Source organism: Nothoprocta perdicaria, unplaced genomic scaffold, assembly GCF_003342845.1.
Source record: "Nothoprocta perdicaria isolate Ctin4 unplaced genomic scaffold, notPer1 scaffold_178, whole genome shotgun sequence".
In the NCBI taxonomy this organism is placed as follows: domain Eukaryota; kingdom Metazoa; phylum Chordata; class Aves; order Tinamiformes; family Tinamidae; genus Nothoprocta; species Nothoprocta perdicaria.
In genome coordinates, this window is record NW_020454960.1 from 940,007 (window position 1) to 953,389 (window position 13,383).

The following is a 13,383-nucleotide window of genomic DNA, read 5'->3' on the forward strand; positions in this document are numbered from 1 at the left end:
GGGTTAGATGCAGTTATCATTTCACGTTTTCAAACACTGCAGCAGTGGCTGTGACCGGATAAACAGACTCGGCACAGTTAAGGAGCCCCGCTGGGAAGCCTTAAAAAGCCTAATTTATGAATATGCAAACACTTTCGTGTCACTCAATTCTGATAAACTCCAGTTGTAAGAGCCCGCAAGAAGAAAGAAACGGGCACACGAAGGGAACCTGATCCTAAACAAAGCCGCAAACAGCAAGGGCTCACAAAGAGCAGTTCTGTTCAGGCATTTCATCCGAGGCAGAACTCCGTTTCCTTTCAAACGCGCCGCTGAGCAGCTTCCCTGCTTGCTGGGGGCTCTTCCGAGCCTGCCTTTCTCCCCGTGCACACCCAGGTTTAAGAGCAGTTTCTGACTCACGCGTTCAGGCAGCTTGTGCATCACTGTCCTTTCCACGGCGAGCCAGGAAGCCAAAGCAAGGACTTGGGACACGGTTCGGGGACACGGTTTAGCAGGTCCTAGTGCTGAAGGGTTTGCGGCTCGACTCGGTCATCCTGAGGGTCTTTTCCAAGCACAAGGGCTCCGTGGCGGCAGAGGAGCGAGGCGGCGAAGCGCTGGCCCCGGCCTCAGCAGAAGGTGCCACGTGCACTGGGTCTGAGTGAACACGCAGCTCCCAGGAGGGAAAAACCAGGAAGTCAGAGATTATTTTTACTGTCCTGAATAAGAGATGGACACAAAAACCCCAACTTGCTTCTTTTCCAAGGAGGAGGGTTCTGACAAGCGAGCTCAACGAGGCCGCCTCTGCACCGCACTGCAGGAGATGCCGTTTTCCACGTCCCAAATATTATATCCAGGCTGCTCCGCTAAGGAGGACTCTTACACAGTTAGGCTTGCCCTAACTGTGGAGGGCAAAGGGCTGCAAAACTGCCCATTGTGCTAACTGAAGACAAGGGGGCTCCCCAAAAATAGAAACGTAAGGAAATTAAAACGCACGCACAGAGCTGCTTCCTCATGGGCTGAGCCACGGAAGAAGTCGGCGCGAGAGCTTCACCCTCACCCCGCAGGCAAGCAGCTCCCAGCCCTTCCAGCTTCTTGGGAAGTCTCCACACTCCAAATCCGGAAAAATAAAAAGCCAATAAGGCGAATTCCTTAGTGCCTTTTTCCCTCGCTGAAATCGATCGCTGCTTTCACAGTATCTTTGAGCACGTCTAGCTCTCGTGCGAGGCGTGTTTGGATGCGCCCAGGCCGAGCGCAGCTCGGTGCATTTCGCAGCACAGCTTGGGTGCCCTTGGAGGGAAAAAAGGCTCCTTCTACCTTGCTCCCAAGCGCCAGAGTTCAGCAGTTAGGAGCAGCTCCCTCGGCTTGAAGGCAAAGCAGGCAGCGAGGGAGCTGGGAGCGCGCAAATCACAGCCCGGCTGCTGCTCTTCACGGGGAGGTCTGGGCACAAGCGCCTGCAAACAAACTGTGACATTCCAAAACCTTTCACCAAAGAGAACAGCAGCCACCAACACGAGCTCCAAAATGTTTTCCTCTTTCCAAAATGTTTTCCTCTTTCTGTTACCCAACCTAACGATGAAAAGCCGTGAGGGCAGCGGGCTGGGTTAAGCAGAAAAGCCCAGGAGAAAACTCCGCGCCGACGCTGCGTTCGTGCTCGCCGAGCAGATGCTTTGATTGAGCCTCTTCAGATGCCGTCTCACATCAAAACAAAGTTACGGGGCAAGGAAAGCTTCCCGGGGTGGAAAGCTTTCTCTTCTTTCACAGCTGCTCTCAAAAAGAAAAGGAGAAAAAAAAGGAGGCAAACAGAAAAATCTGTGCCACTGCCCCAGCATGGTGTGAAGCGGAGGAGAATCAAAGACCTTTGAAACTCGTTCCTACCGCGCTCACCACTTCTCTCATTCACACGACGCTCCCAACAATCGGGAATTGGCTCATGCCGGCCTCTCCCAAAAAGCTCTCTGCCTCGGGAGAGGCCTCGCGCTCGCACAGGGCAGCACAGAAACAACGTGCTGCTAAATCCCAGCGTAAATCCAGGTGCAAATTGACATCCCCCGTAGATACCTAAATGGCTTCCTGCAGCAGAGCCCCTTCACACCATGTTCATCTCCAGCAACTCCAGTGCTGCTGTACCTGCAAACACACGGAGGGCGAGCTCTGCCAATGCTGCTGGCACAGGGACACCGAGGAGATGCCTGGAAAGACAGGCCATGTATTCAAGGAGCATCCAGGGAGCAGCGCTAACAGCCCGGAGCAGCAGAGCCGTGCGCTGCTTTGCAGTTGCCCCACGTGCAGGCAGAGACACCCCAAAAGCCAGCGGCCCTGCTTCAGGATTTCAGGAAAGGAGTCCTCCGTAGGATCTGAGGATGATTCCCTGACACAGCGGATGCCGATTCCCTGACGCAATGAAGCTTGTGGGCCCAAGCCCACAACGAGCCCATGGCCGGAGCTGAAAGGCTCCGGAATTTGTCAATAACAAAAGCAGCTGCCGGCCCCTAAATCCCACCGTTTGTTCCGCGCAACAAAGGAGGTCTCGGCGGCCTTTGTCCGACACCGTGCAGGGAGGCAGCTCCCAGCGGCTCAGCTCATTCCAGGGAACCCCACAGTGCTCCTGCAGGGAAATGATCCCCTTTCCTTCCCGGGCTCCCATCAGGCAGAGTTCCTCCCATTTCTGCAGTATGAGCAATAAACACAACAGTACTTCCTTAAATTAAAACATCCACGTTTTTTCATTTCAGAATCTCTGACATGCTGTTACTGGCACCCTGCAAGTGCCGATTACGGCAGCAGGGGAGAAGAGCTTCCCTGCACAGGGCACTGCAGAGGCCCAGGGGAACCAGGGCTGCCGTGCCCCACAGAGGGGTCATTTCTCCTTGGGGGCAAAGGAGCCTTCCCGTTTCCGCAAAGAGACCAGCAAACCTGGTGAAGATCCACGCTGTGCTGACCCCCGCTACCCAAACAGGTCTAAATTCCACTAACGGACCTCGTTGTGTGGGCAATAACACCGAGGAGCGTCTTGGATCAAGGAGGGGAAAGGCAGCTCATCCACAAAGTTGTCAAGCAGGAGAAATTAGATCCCAGGCCAAAAACAAGAGATACCAATTCGGATGCTGAACCAAAACGAGGCACCGTAATCCAGAAATGCAGAAGAACAGCATGACTGGTCAAGACAAGAGGGACCAAAAAGTGCTGAGGGTAGGCTTCTCCTGAGGCTCGGGCTCCTGCTTCTCCTGCTTTGGCCCACATGTTTGCCAGGGTTTTTGTTCATTAAGGTTATTATTACAGATGCTCAGCACAACCACACAGGGAGCAGCACAGAGGACTGGTACCCAGGGCCATCCTGCCCAGCACCTTCTCTCGCACGCAATGCAGAGATCTGAAGCACCACGCACAATGCCTCCCAAAAGCTGCATTGAAAGCACTTCCCAGCACTTGGATACTCATTCTGTTAAAGCTTCTGCTTCCAGCAGCCCCAGTCCGTTCTGCCCTGCGGCGTCTCTTCTGCAAAGGCTGCCCAGGGAGGTTGTGGAGTCTCCTTCTCTGGAGGCCTTCCAAACCCGCCTGGATGCCACCCTGTGCCACACGCTCTGGGTGTCCCTGCTGGAGCAGGAAGGCTGGACTAGATGATCTCTAGAGGTCCCTTCCAACCTCAACCATTCTGTGATTCTGTGAAAAGCCTGCAATGCTGCAGCGTTCGTGCAGCAACACCGGGCCTGCCATTCCCCTCGATGGGAATCTGGCAATCCTTGCTGGGGATTGCACCTTGGGATGTGACTCAGCCCTGAAAGAAAACGTAAGGAATCCACTACTTTCAAGGGGATCCTCATCAGTGCATCCTGCAGAAAACACTGATAAACCTGCAATAAAACTGGTCTGCTACAAGAGAAATGCAACAGCAGCAGTAGCACAGTCTCCTTTAGCAAGAATTGCGTTTACTTGCCTGCCTTTCCTTGCACTTACTGTCCTTCTTACAAAATTTGTCCAAAATACGTCAAGTTTGTTGTTGTCGTCGTTGTTTTCAAAAGAAAAGATGAAATTGTCACTAAATACCCGTAAACTCAGCCAACTGTGACAGAATTAAAGGAAAAAAAGATCCAGAGATTCACAATACAAATCAAAGGACAAAATAACCGCACAGAAAAGTTGCCTGGACAATATGTGACTAAGCAGCCACCAAACTGCTGTATCCACACTGAAATAAAACCCGCACCTGATGACACAGGTGTGGGAAAAAGCAGAAAAAGCTTCCATCTGTCTCGTGCTGAGCCTCTAAATGACACATGGGAGAAATTATTGGGGTGGCATCATTGGGAAGGGCAAATTGAACTGCTGAAATAAAGAGGCGAGGGCAGAGAAAATGACAATTTTCTGTTCTCGGATGGTATTGCTAAATAAAAACCATCCAGAAAATCTCCCTCGAGTTTCCTGAGGCCCTTCCTGCCTAGAGCCGTGCGCTCGGCTGCGCTTTCGAGCCGCTATCAGGAGCCCTGCGGCCACTCGCACACCCTGGTGCACCCGGAGCTTTACAGGAGCCCTGACAAAGGGCAACGCTCGCTCGAGCACTAACCTCCGCAGCAGTAACAGGGAGCTGAATCAGGCGGCAGCTCTTCGAGCGAGGTGCTCGGCTTTGCTGCGGCTCTTCACGCTCGTGGCACGCGCTCAAGGCGGCCTCAGCAGGCAGGGTGCATTAAACTGGGACCGGCAATAGGGCGAAACGGGACACGCCGCATTCAGCAGCGCCACGAACGGCATTTATGCTCCGGGAAGCGATGCCCAGAAGACGCTGCAGCAGCACAGGCTGCACGTTATTAAAAACCAGCATTTCCATCTCGGGTTATTTCATAGCTCTTGCTAAGAATACAAAGGAAAAAAATAAAACCAGGTCAGGCCTGAAAAGGGGCAGTTATTTAATAGTTTGAAACTGGAAACCTGTTTTGTTGGTGAGTGGAAAGTTTCGCGCCTCGCCCCAAAACCCTAAAGCACCACGAGGCTCTGGGAGACCCAAGCAGCGAAGCCGCAGCCCGGAGCTCTGAGAAGAGCGAAACCCCTGCAGGGCTGATGTTCAAGCTCCTCTGGAGACGGCAGGGACACCAAGAGAGGAGTTCTGCCCTACTTCCCAGGTCCCCAACGCTGCCTCTCCGCTTGCCGGGCGCGGTTATCCCCGGCAGCGGTGGCAAGGGGCTCGCCAGCCCTCCTGGAGCCTCCCCTGCGCGCTGCGTCGCTGCTGGCCACGCCGGGGCTGCGACCTCCCCTGCTCCACGCGCTGCCAGAGGGAAAACTCCGCCTGAGCCAGGCATTAAGCAGCAGCCTGGGTCGTTTGAGCTGAGAATTCGGGGGATTATGACCCTAGAAGGGTCTGCCCAGCACACTTCGGACGTCAGCAATTGCCTCCTGCCTCCAGCTCCTCTCCTCAGGGACTGCGAAATCTCAGCGACTCATCCATCCTTTCCATGCCCGGGAACACAAGTACGAGGAAGGAAAATAAGAGCTGACTTTATCGAGAGGGTGCACAGAGCGATCCAAACGGGAGCTGCAGTTCCCGGGCGAGCGGCTGCTTCCCTCGTTTCACGAGCAGCACAAGGCAAATCCAGGCTCCCAAGAAATCCCTCAGTCTCGCATCAGCTGCCATCGGAACCCTCTCAGGAAGCCAAGGGGGTTAAAACCTGGTGTGCCAACAACAGCAGCCGTTTGAAGAGGATCCGCAGGCACCTCCTCGCAGCCAAGGAGCTGATGCCCGCTCTGATTCCCAACGCCGCTGTTTCATTTAGCCTTCCCCACCATGTCCTTTGATCCATATTAACGGATCAGCACACCTATTAACACACCTGCAGGCTCGCCCAGAGTCACAGGGCAGTATGACACGAGGCAGGGGGAAGACAAAGCACAAGAGCTACGGAAACTGCTCCGCGGGCGGCTGCCGGGGACACGGCAGCAGGTGAGACAGTAGTTCCCAAAACAAACGTGCAAATCCTGAATTTGAGGTGCAGCAGCTGCTCCAGCTACCCCAGAAGCCAGAGAGGGCTCTTGGCTTGGACGAGGCACTTCCATCAGTCTGCTGGCATGTTTCACCATGCGTTATGCATCATTTATATATTTGTTACATAAGTGACAGTGAAAGCATAAGTGAAAGCAACAGATTAAAAATATTTGACAGGCCCCCAAATCCTTCCAGCAACCTTAAAACTACCCTCACGTTTGGACAAGGTGCAAGCCAGGGTGCAGACAATGCCGGTTTAACCCTGGCTTGAGCATCACGCTGAATGAGGAGCAAGGAATAATGGAGGTGGAGAAGGATAGACTCGCCTTGGACCCTCACTTGCAGTTTGTTTCTCAGCAGTACTTTATTAAATGCTCTGGCATTAGGGGCAGACTTCCAGAAAACCTACCTTGTGGATTAGCCCCTGCCTGCTGGAACAGCTCTGAAAAGCAAAGACAGCTCTAAAAAAGGGGAGCTCCCAAGGAGCCTTCCCCGCACGCAGGCAGCTCCATTTTGCCTCCATCCGATGCAGATTTATTTTGCAAGTCAGGTGAGACTTGCTCCGTACTCTGCCTGAGGAGGGATGACAGGGTCTGCGTGGAACTCTGCTCTTCTGCACTCTTTCCAATCACAATTTCCACAGCCTTAAGGAAAAGCGACTCCTGGTGCCCTAGATGATGCCCAGGGAGCCGAATGGCCACCGGAGTATCTTTCCCCTGGGAAATAAGCAGCAAAAAGCAACCTGGCCACAGGAAAGGGGCTTCCAGTGGTTTCCGAGAGCAAACCCACAGTCATTTCAGGTTACCAAAAGTGCCTGAGGAACTCGGGGGAAAAATAAATAGTAACAGGAATTTCCAACGCTGTTAAATGCAGTTTGGGAAAGTGGTGCCACAGCCGGAGTGGGCAAATCTAACCCCTTGCCAAGGGCCTTGAGTGCCAGCAGAGACATGGCTAAAAGGCGGTGAGGCTCCTATTTCCCAATGCAAGCAACGGGAATTTGGCACTGAGCTTTAAGGCAAAAGGAAGAGAGAATTCAACTTTCAAGCCATTTAAAGGAGGCCTTCTAAGAGGTCAGGTATCAGCAGTCCTTTTAGCTCCCATCATGTAAAGGACTGGAGAAAGGGGGGAGGGAGAGAGATGGAAATAATAATACCAAACAGAGCTAAAAACCCCACATTGCCCTCTGAATTTCTAGTGACGCTTTTCTCAGCGGCCCCCATTTTCAGAATGGCACCGAAAATAACGTGGAAGCAGGAAACGAATATATCCTGGTGCTGCGTTTAGAAAGCTCATTAAGATACACAGTAAGAGCATCTAAATGTACGGGTTTGCCCACATCTTTACTTGCATTTCGCCGCGCTTCCTCGCTCACTCTGGCTAACACACTACCCCACAACAGAAGAATCCCACTGAAACACCCTCCTCGGGAATCCGCAGTGGAAACAGTCATTGCAACAGTGTGTTCTGCTTTAGGGAAGGGGGGGAAATGCAATTGCCATTGCTCAAGAAAAGCCCTACTTTAAATGGTGGTAGTCAGTACAATGCTGGAGTTGTGTCTCTGAGCAGCATTCCTGGCTAACCGCTTGCCCCAGGGATACACGGCAACAGGAGCGAGGCCCAAGGAAGCGCGGGCAGGCCGGGAACAGCCAGGACTGCAGCTGGCCGCCTGCAAAAGGCAGGAGGAAGGAGGATTGCCAAAGGATTGCAGAAAGAAAAAGCAGCGGGCAGATTATCCCCCGGTAAGGCAGCGTCCGCGGCGGGGAAACGCGCTGCAGCCGGCGATCTGGGTCAAGAAAGCACTGGCCGTTTGGAAATGCAAAGCTGCCCCGGGCTGCTTTGTATTGCCCACGTGTTTCCTTAGGTGAGTTACTCAAAAGGGCTGCTTTTGACAAAATGAAACTTGACAAAAAAAGAACTTGGTGCAAAATTCACACTTGCAAAGCTGTGCTCCGTTTGCTAGTCATCGAGCCCTGCCCTCGTGCCTCCCTTTGCTGTCCTTCCATCCTCTCCCATCCTCTCCCCCTAAGCAATTCCTCACACGTTGCACAAAGTTCTTCTTGGCAGCCTGTGGCCGTGGGCATCTTGGCACCTCTTTAAGGAACCCTCTTAATCCCCTCCAAACACCAAAGCAGGGGGAGACCCAAGTCGGGTCCTCCTCGACACGGTGCCAGTGCTGAGGCCGACACAGAAGCCAAGGCCGGCCGAGCAGGAAGCAGCTCCGCAGCATCCGTCTTTCCCAAACGAAGGAATCTGATCAAGCCCTAGTAATTTCCTTAGGATAGATTATGGCAGAAGCCCCGAGCAAGATTAACTGAATGTTCTGTCAAAGCCATTAGGCCTGGACTCGACTCAAAGAAAATTACGCTCGCCCATGTCTTTGTATTTACTTTAAAATGCAGTCGTTTTGACAGGCTCATGAGGTAGAAGATCTCATTTTCTGAAGGTCTTAAGGGACAAGAGGGACAGAAATATAACATGCTGCAGTCTCAGTCAGCAAAATGATTGCAAAATTACTTTACAACTGACTTTCAAAACTGCAAATCCAGTTATTCTGGGTAATTTCAGCCCTTTAAAAAAAAAAAAGGTACACAGAGCTCGAGGTTGGCAAAGAGTAACAAACTTGATAAGTGTAATCGGGCCAATTTCCCTTACTTGTAAAGTAATGTTTGCACCGCCACGGCCCTCATCTCCCTCAATCTGCGAGCTGCACCCCACGACAGAGCAACAACTTGATTTGCAGTCAGACCACAAATATCCCCCAACTCCCACGAAGGGAGAAGCAAAACCAGGAACTCAAGAGCGTGAGAAAGCCAGAAATTACCTCTTTTCTCCTCGTGATACCAAACGCAAGCACATCCAAGGGGCGCTGTCAGCTCTAGGTCTCCTCCGCTCCCAAACAGCCGCCTCAGCTCCCTCCTCACAATTTCCATCCAGAACGGATGAGACCTCTAAATTCCCCAAACTTCCCAATCCTCTGCTCCTCGTGCCCCATGCAACACCACACTGTTCAAAAACCAACGCTGGCACGGACGGAAAAGTAGGGGTTTTACACGTTTTTTTTTTTTAAATCTGCTTTGCCTATTCGCATTTTTAACACAAAAGCTCGGGTCCTGAAAAATAAATAAGGCACCTGAGGATTTTCAGACCCAGGGAGCTGACCATTTTTGGCCCTAGTGCTGAAGTCCCCTTTAAGGATGGGAGAACCAGCGCGGCCTCGGACGCCGAGCGGAGGAATGTGGTGCGCAGCACCCGTACCCACGGCGGCGAGGAGGAGGAGGAATCCAGCCGAGCCGGTCGTGACGGCTCCAAAAAGCCGCTCTGCCTTGCAAGGAGAGCAGCAAAGAGCACGGGAGCACACGGAGAAGCTGCAAAGCTCAACAGGGGAGAAGAGGGGGGAAAAAACCCCTTCTGATTCTGCAACCAAGAGGAGGGTGATAGGAGTTTAGCAGGTACCAGATTTACTGAAGTAGAGAGCCTAAAAAGCAGCCCAGTGCCCAAGCGGTGGTCAGAAGAGGCAAGACTTGTCTTTGCCCCAACGAGGGCTGATTTTCACCAACACGGCTCATTTTGGTGTCTGTCTCTCGCCCAGAAGCGACGGGCACCGATGCCGGGCGCTGCCTTTGGATAGCGGCGCCGCCATCCATGCCACCAAGATCCTCTAGGATGCAGTTAAGTACAGAGAGGTTTGCGGGCTGCAGCGGGATGAAACTGATACTCAAGTCTAGCATGTAGCTTATACAGTTGGTGCATATATATATATATATGTATACAAAAATACTCCTCATTCCTTTGCACCCCACGCCTCTGAACACATTATTAATAGCAGTGGAGCCCGGGGCAGCTCCTGCTGCAACGTTTTGCATGTTTATCCTCAACAGCTCCTCACAATTAACTCTGCGGGCTGCTGCTTTAGCCCGTCAGGAAAACCAGTAGGAAATGGGAATAAACTGCTGCTCGCAGGCAGCTTGTGCGTTAGCTTCCAACACTGGTCACAAATTCCTTTGGGAAGCACCTGTGGGGTGGACGAGGTTCTTTGTTTTAATGAACGTGCCCTTTTGAAGCCCTCCATACTTCCAGGGAATTTGTTTCCAAGGGAAGACAGGGATGGCCACAGATTGAACCGGGGGCCCCTCGCAATCGCTTGCGAAAACCCCAGCGACGTCGGCAAGCTGAGGATTTCATCCAGAGCCTGGTCAGCAAAATCTACTGCATTCCTTCCAGTTGCGAATGGGATCCCAGACGTGAACAAAACACCTTCGGTGGGGAAATTTTTCCTCCAAACTCATCCAAAAATCGAGTCTACAGCGCGGCGAGTTCCCCTTTCAGAGGTCACTTACACACCCTGCTATTCATTACAAAGGCAGCAATCACAGTCCTCACGGCTACATGTGGCGACCAGAGACATTGACTCTGTGTTAAAGCAGAGCACTAGCTGTTGATGAAAAAAAAAAAAATATATATATATATATGAAGTTAGCTGAGATGTCAGCCCACATTCCACACCTTATCTATAGAAGAGCAGAAGTACATTTTAAAGAGGGTTATAAAAATATCCTTGCCATGTGGATGTGGCAAGAAAGGTACAGCCTGACGCCGAGTCACTGTTCCGGGCTTTTCCCCCACTGTTTTCTTATCTTTTTGGACACTCTAAGACACACAAATCTACCAGCTTTCTGGGAGCTTCAATGGCTACAGAGCCAGGCCTGACTTGCTACCGCACTGGAGGCTTCTCCGGGATCCAGGGCTTTAAGGTCATGAATCGATCTCTAGGAAAAGACTTAAGCATCCTGGTTTTTAAAGACGATCAAAGACACTGATTCTATTCATATTTTTGGTGTTGTCATCTGTAAGATCCCTAATTTCAAAACTTCTCTGTAGAGCCATGAGCTGCAGCAAGCTGCTTGCTCCAACTCTCTTGCAAATCGTGTGCAATAAAAGTTGCAATCAATGCAGCTCAGGAGCACAGCGGGAGATCTTTGCATCACACTTCGTGCTTCCTTTCACTCCAACTCTACCCCAAATATCCAAAGCAGCAAATATCCAAACTACAGAGCTCAAGAGCAACGCAGGCTCACGCCGGATTTCACAGCGCTCCGTTCACACTGGGGATCTGCAAAATACCTGCAATAGTGAATAGCGCACTCGGATTCCGGGAATTAGCACGGTGCAAGTAAATAATAGAAGATAGACAAGAGAAATGGGAGTCTATGGCGCGTGGCTGCATGAAAGGAAGTGAATTAAAAAAAAAAAAAGGCAAATGGGGAAGGAAAAAGCTCTATCGCTGTGGATAAAAGCGTTATTGCTGATAGAGCGGTTGTCTGCGGGCGGCCAGACAAAGGGGGGGAAGTCGCTCTCTGATTTGTATCGCTGCTGCCTGCACCAACACGCTCGCAGCGCCGGATGGGGTTTGTGTAAGCAATGTAATAAATCCCAAATAAACACGCAGCGCAATAAATCTCCACGCAGGGCCCGCTAGTGTTGGCAGAGCTTGGGGCAGGGGGCCAGTTCCCAGGTCCATGGCATGAAGCACAGGCAAAGGCACTGTCGTGCACGAGGCTGTTTCGCAGGAGGAGAAAGCAGGTAGGGCACAGGGTAAAGAGAAGGAAATCCCAGAGTGAAATCCAAAACCGGGGCTTCTTTTTTTTAAAAAAAAAAAAAAAAAAAAAAAAGACTGAAGCTTTTTTATGGGCCACACAGGACCTAACCGCATCAAATTAGCGCAGGAGTGATTCAGACTTCGCAGAAATCAGAAGGCAAGTCCGCCGCTATTTACAGATTCCAACCAGAGGCCATTAAGAGGAGCTATTATTTGTACAGAAATCTTGAAAAAGGGCCTAACCACATCCCAGAGCTGCCCACCCCTGCGCGCGTGTCCCGCATGGCACCACAACGGACAAGAACGCGGGCACGCCTGGGACAAAGACACCCAATAACCCAGTGCTGTTTTGGGTGACCCAAGAGGTGACCTGCTCAGAGACAAATAGCCACAAGGTGCCCTAAACCACCCGAGCCGCTTGGTAGGACACGGGGGAGCCCGAGCTCAGTGCCGCCCGGGACAGGAGGGGACACCTCCCACGAACCTGCCCCTTCTGCTCCGTTATATTTAGCTTGCCCAGTTCCGCAGGCACCAAACACGGCAGCGGAGCCGGATGGGCTCCTCCTCAACAGCAGAAAGGAGCGGCAGCCGCAGAGCAACCCGAACCTGGCGCGCTCAGCCCGAAGCAGAAGTGCCTCCTAGCTGAGGAGGCTGAAACGCACCGAGACCCCCGAGGTGGAGAGCAGAAAGGCAGCGGTGAGGTCTGCGGAGCCACCTCAGCTGCTCGCAACCCTGCAAAGCACCAACGGCCCCCGGAAAATGCCCTGAAAATTATGTCCCAACCTCCCCATGTAGCCCGGGGCACTCACTGACATTTCCAAGCATTTCCAAGCTGGTTCAAGCTCTCCCCCTTGCACAAAATCCAGCTGCAAATTCTAACAAGTGACAGATGCCACCCAGCACAGGTGCCTCCTGTGAAACCCGACTGAAGCAGAGGTGCAATTTTCAGATTTTCACCCCAAAACCGTGCCTTTTGGGCTCACTTTATGAGGTAACACACACGACCCCACGCAAGTTTTTACAGTATAAGTCTCCCCATTGCTTTGGGGAAAAGGCACCAAAAGCAGAGCTTTGGTCCCTCGTATTTAGCCCTCGTTACCTCTTCATTATCCATCAATCAGGTGGCTGACGTGACACCATGGTGGCACCTCAGTGACACAAAACCTTTGACAAAGGACAACGGCCAATGCTTTTCGTCCCCCAAAGGCAAAGCCACCGGAGCGCCGGTCCCAGCTTGGGAAGGAGGAGGATTATTGCAGCCGGAGGACACTTGTCAAGCTGGGGCAACAGCAGGTTCATGTTTCCAAGGCATCTCCGACTCGAATCCCACCTGGTTTGTCACCAGGAGGGAAAAGCAGTGGCCGTGGAAGGGCCACGTGCTCGGAGCCCACAGCTCAGCTCAAGCTCCGGTGTCGTTTCCCTGCTGCTTGAAGGCTGCTGTTTCCGAAGGCTGTTGATCTCCGCTCAGAGAAAAGGACTTTACAGCACTGAGAAAAAAAAAAAAAAAAAAAAAAAAAAAACAGAGCTGGAAAAAGGTCGCACAATTACACATCCTGAAGCTCGTTTGGACCAGCTACACCCATTTTGCCTGCAGGAGATGATTCTTCCTTTTCACGACAAGCAGTTTAGTTGAAAATAAGAATGCAGCAGGTCCCAACAAAATCGCCCACCATTCACATGGCTCCGCAGCGAAGGAGGAGAGCCCCAGTTCTTCACAGCAATCCCATCACCGGCAGCATTCCTGCGGTGCTTAAACCATTTGCTTGCATCCCAACAGGGCACAGCAGCTACGGGCAGCCCAACCACAAGGGAAAGCAGCCCCGAACTCGTTAGTTAGGCA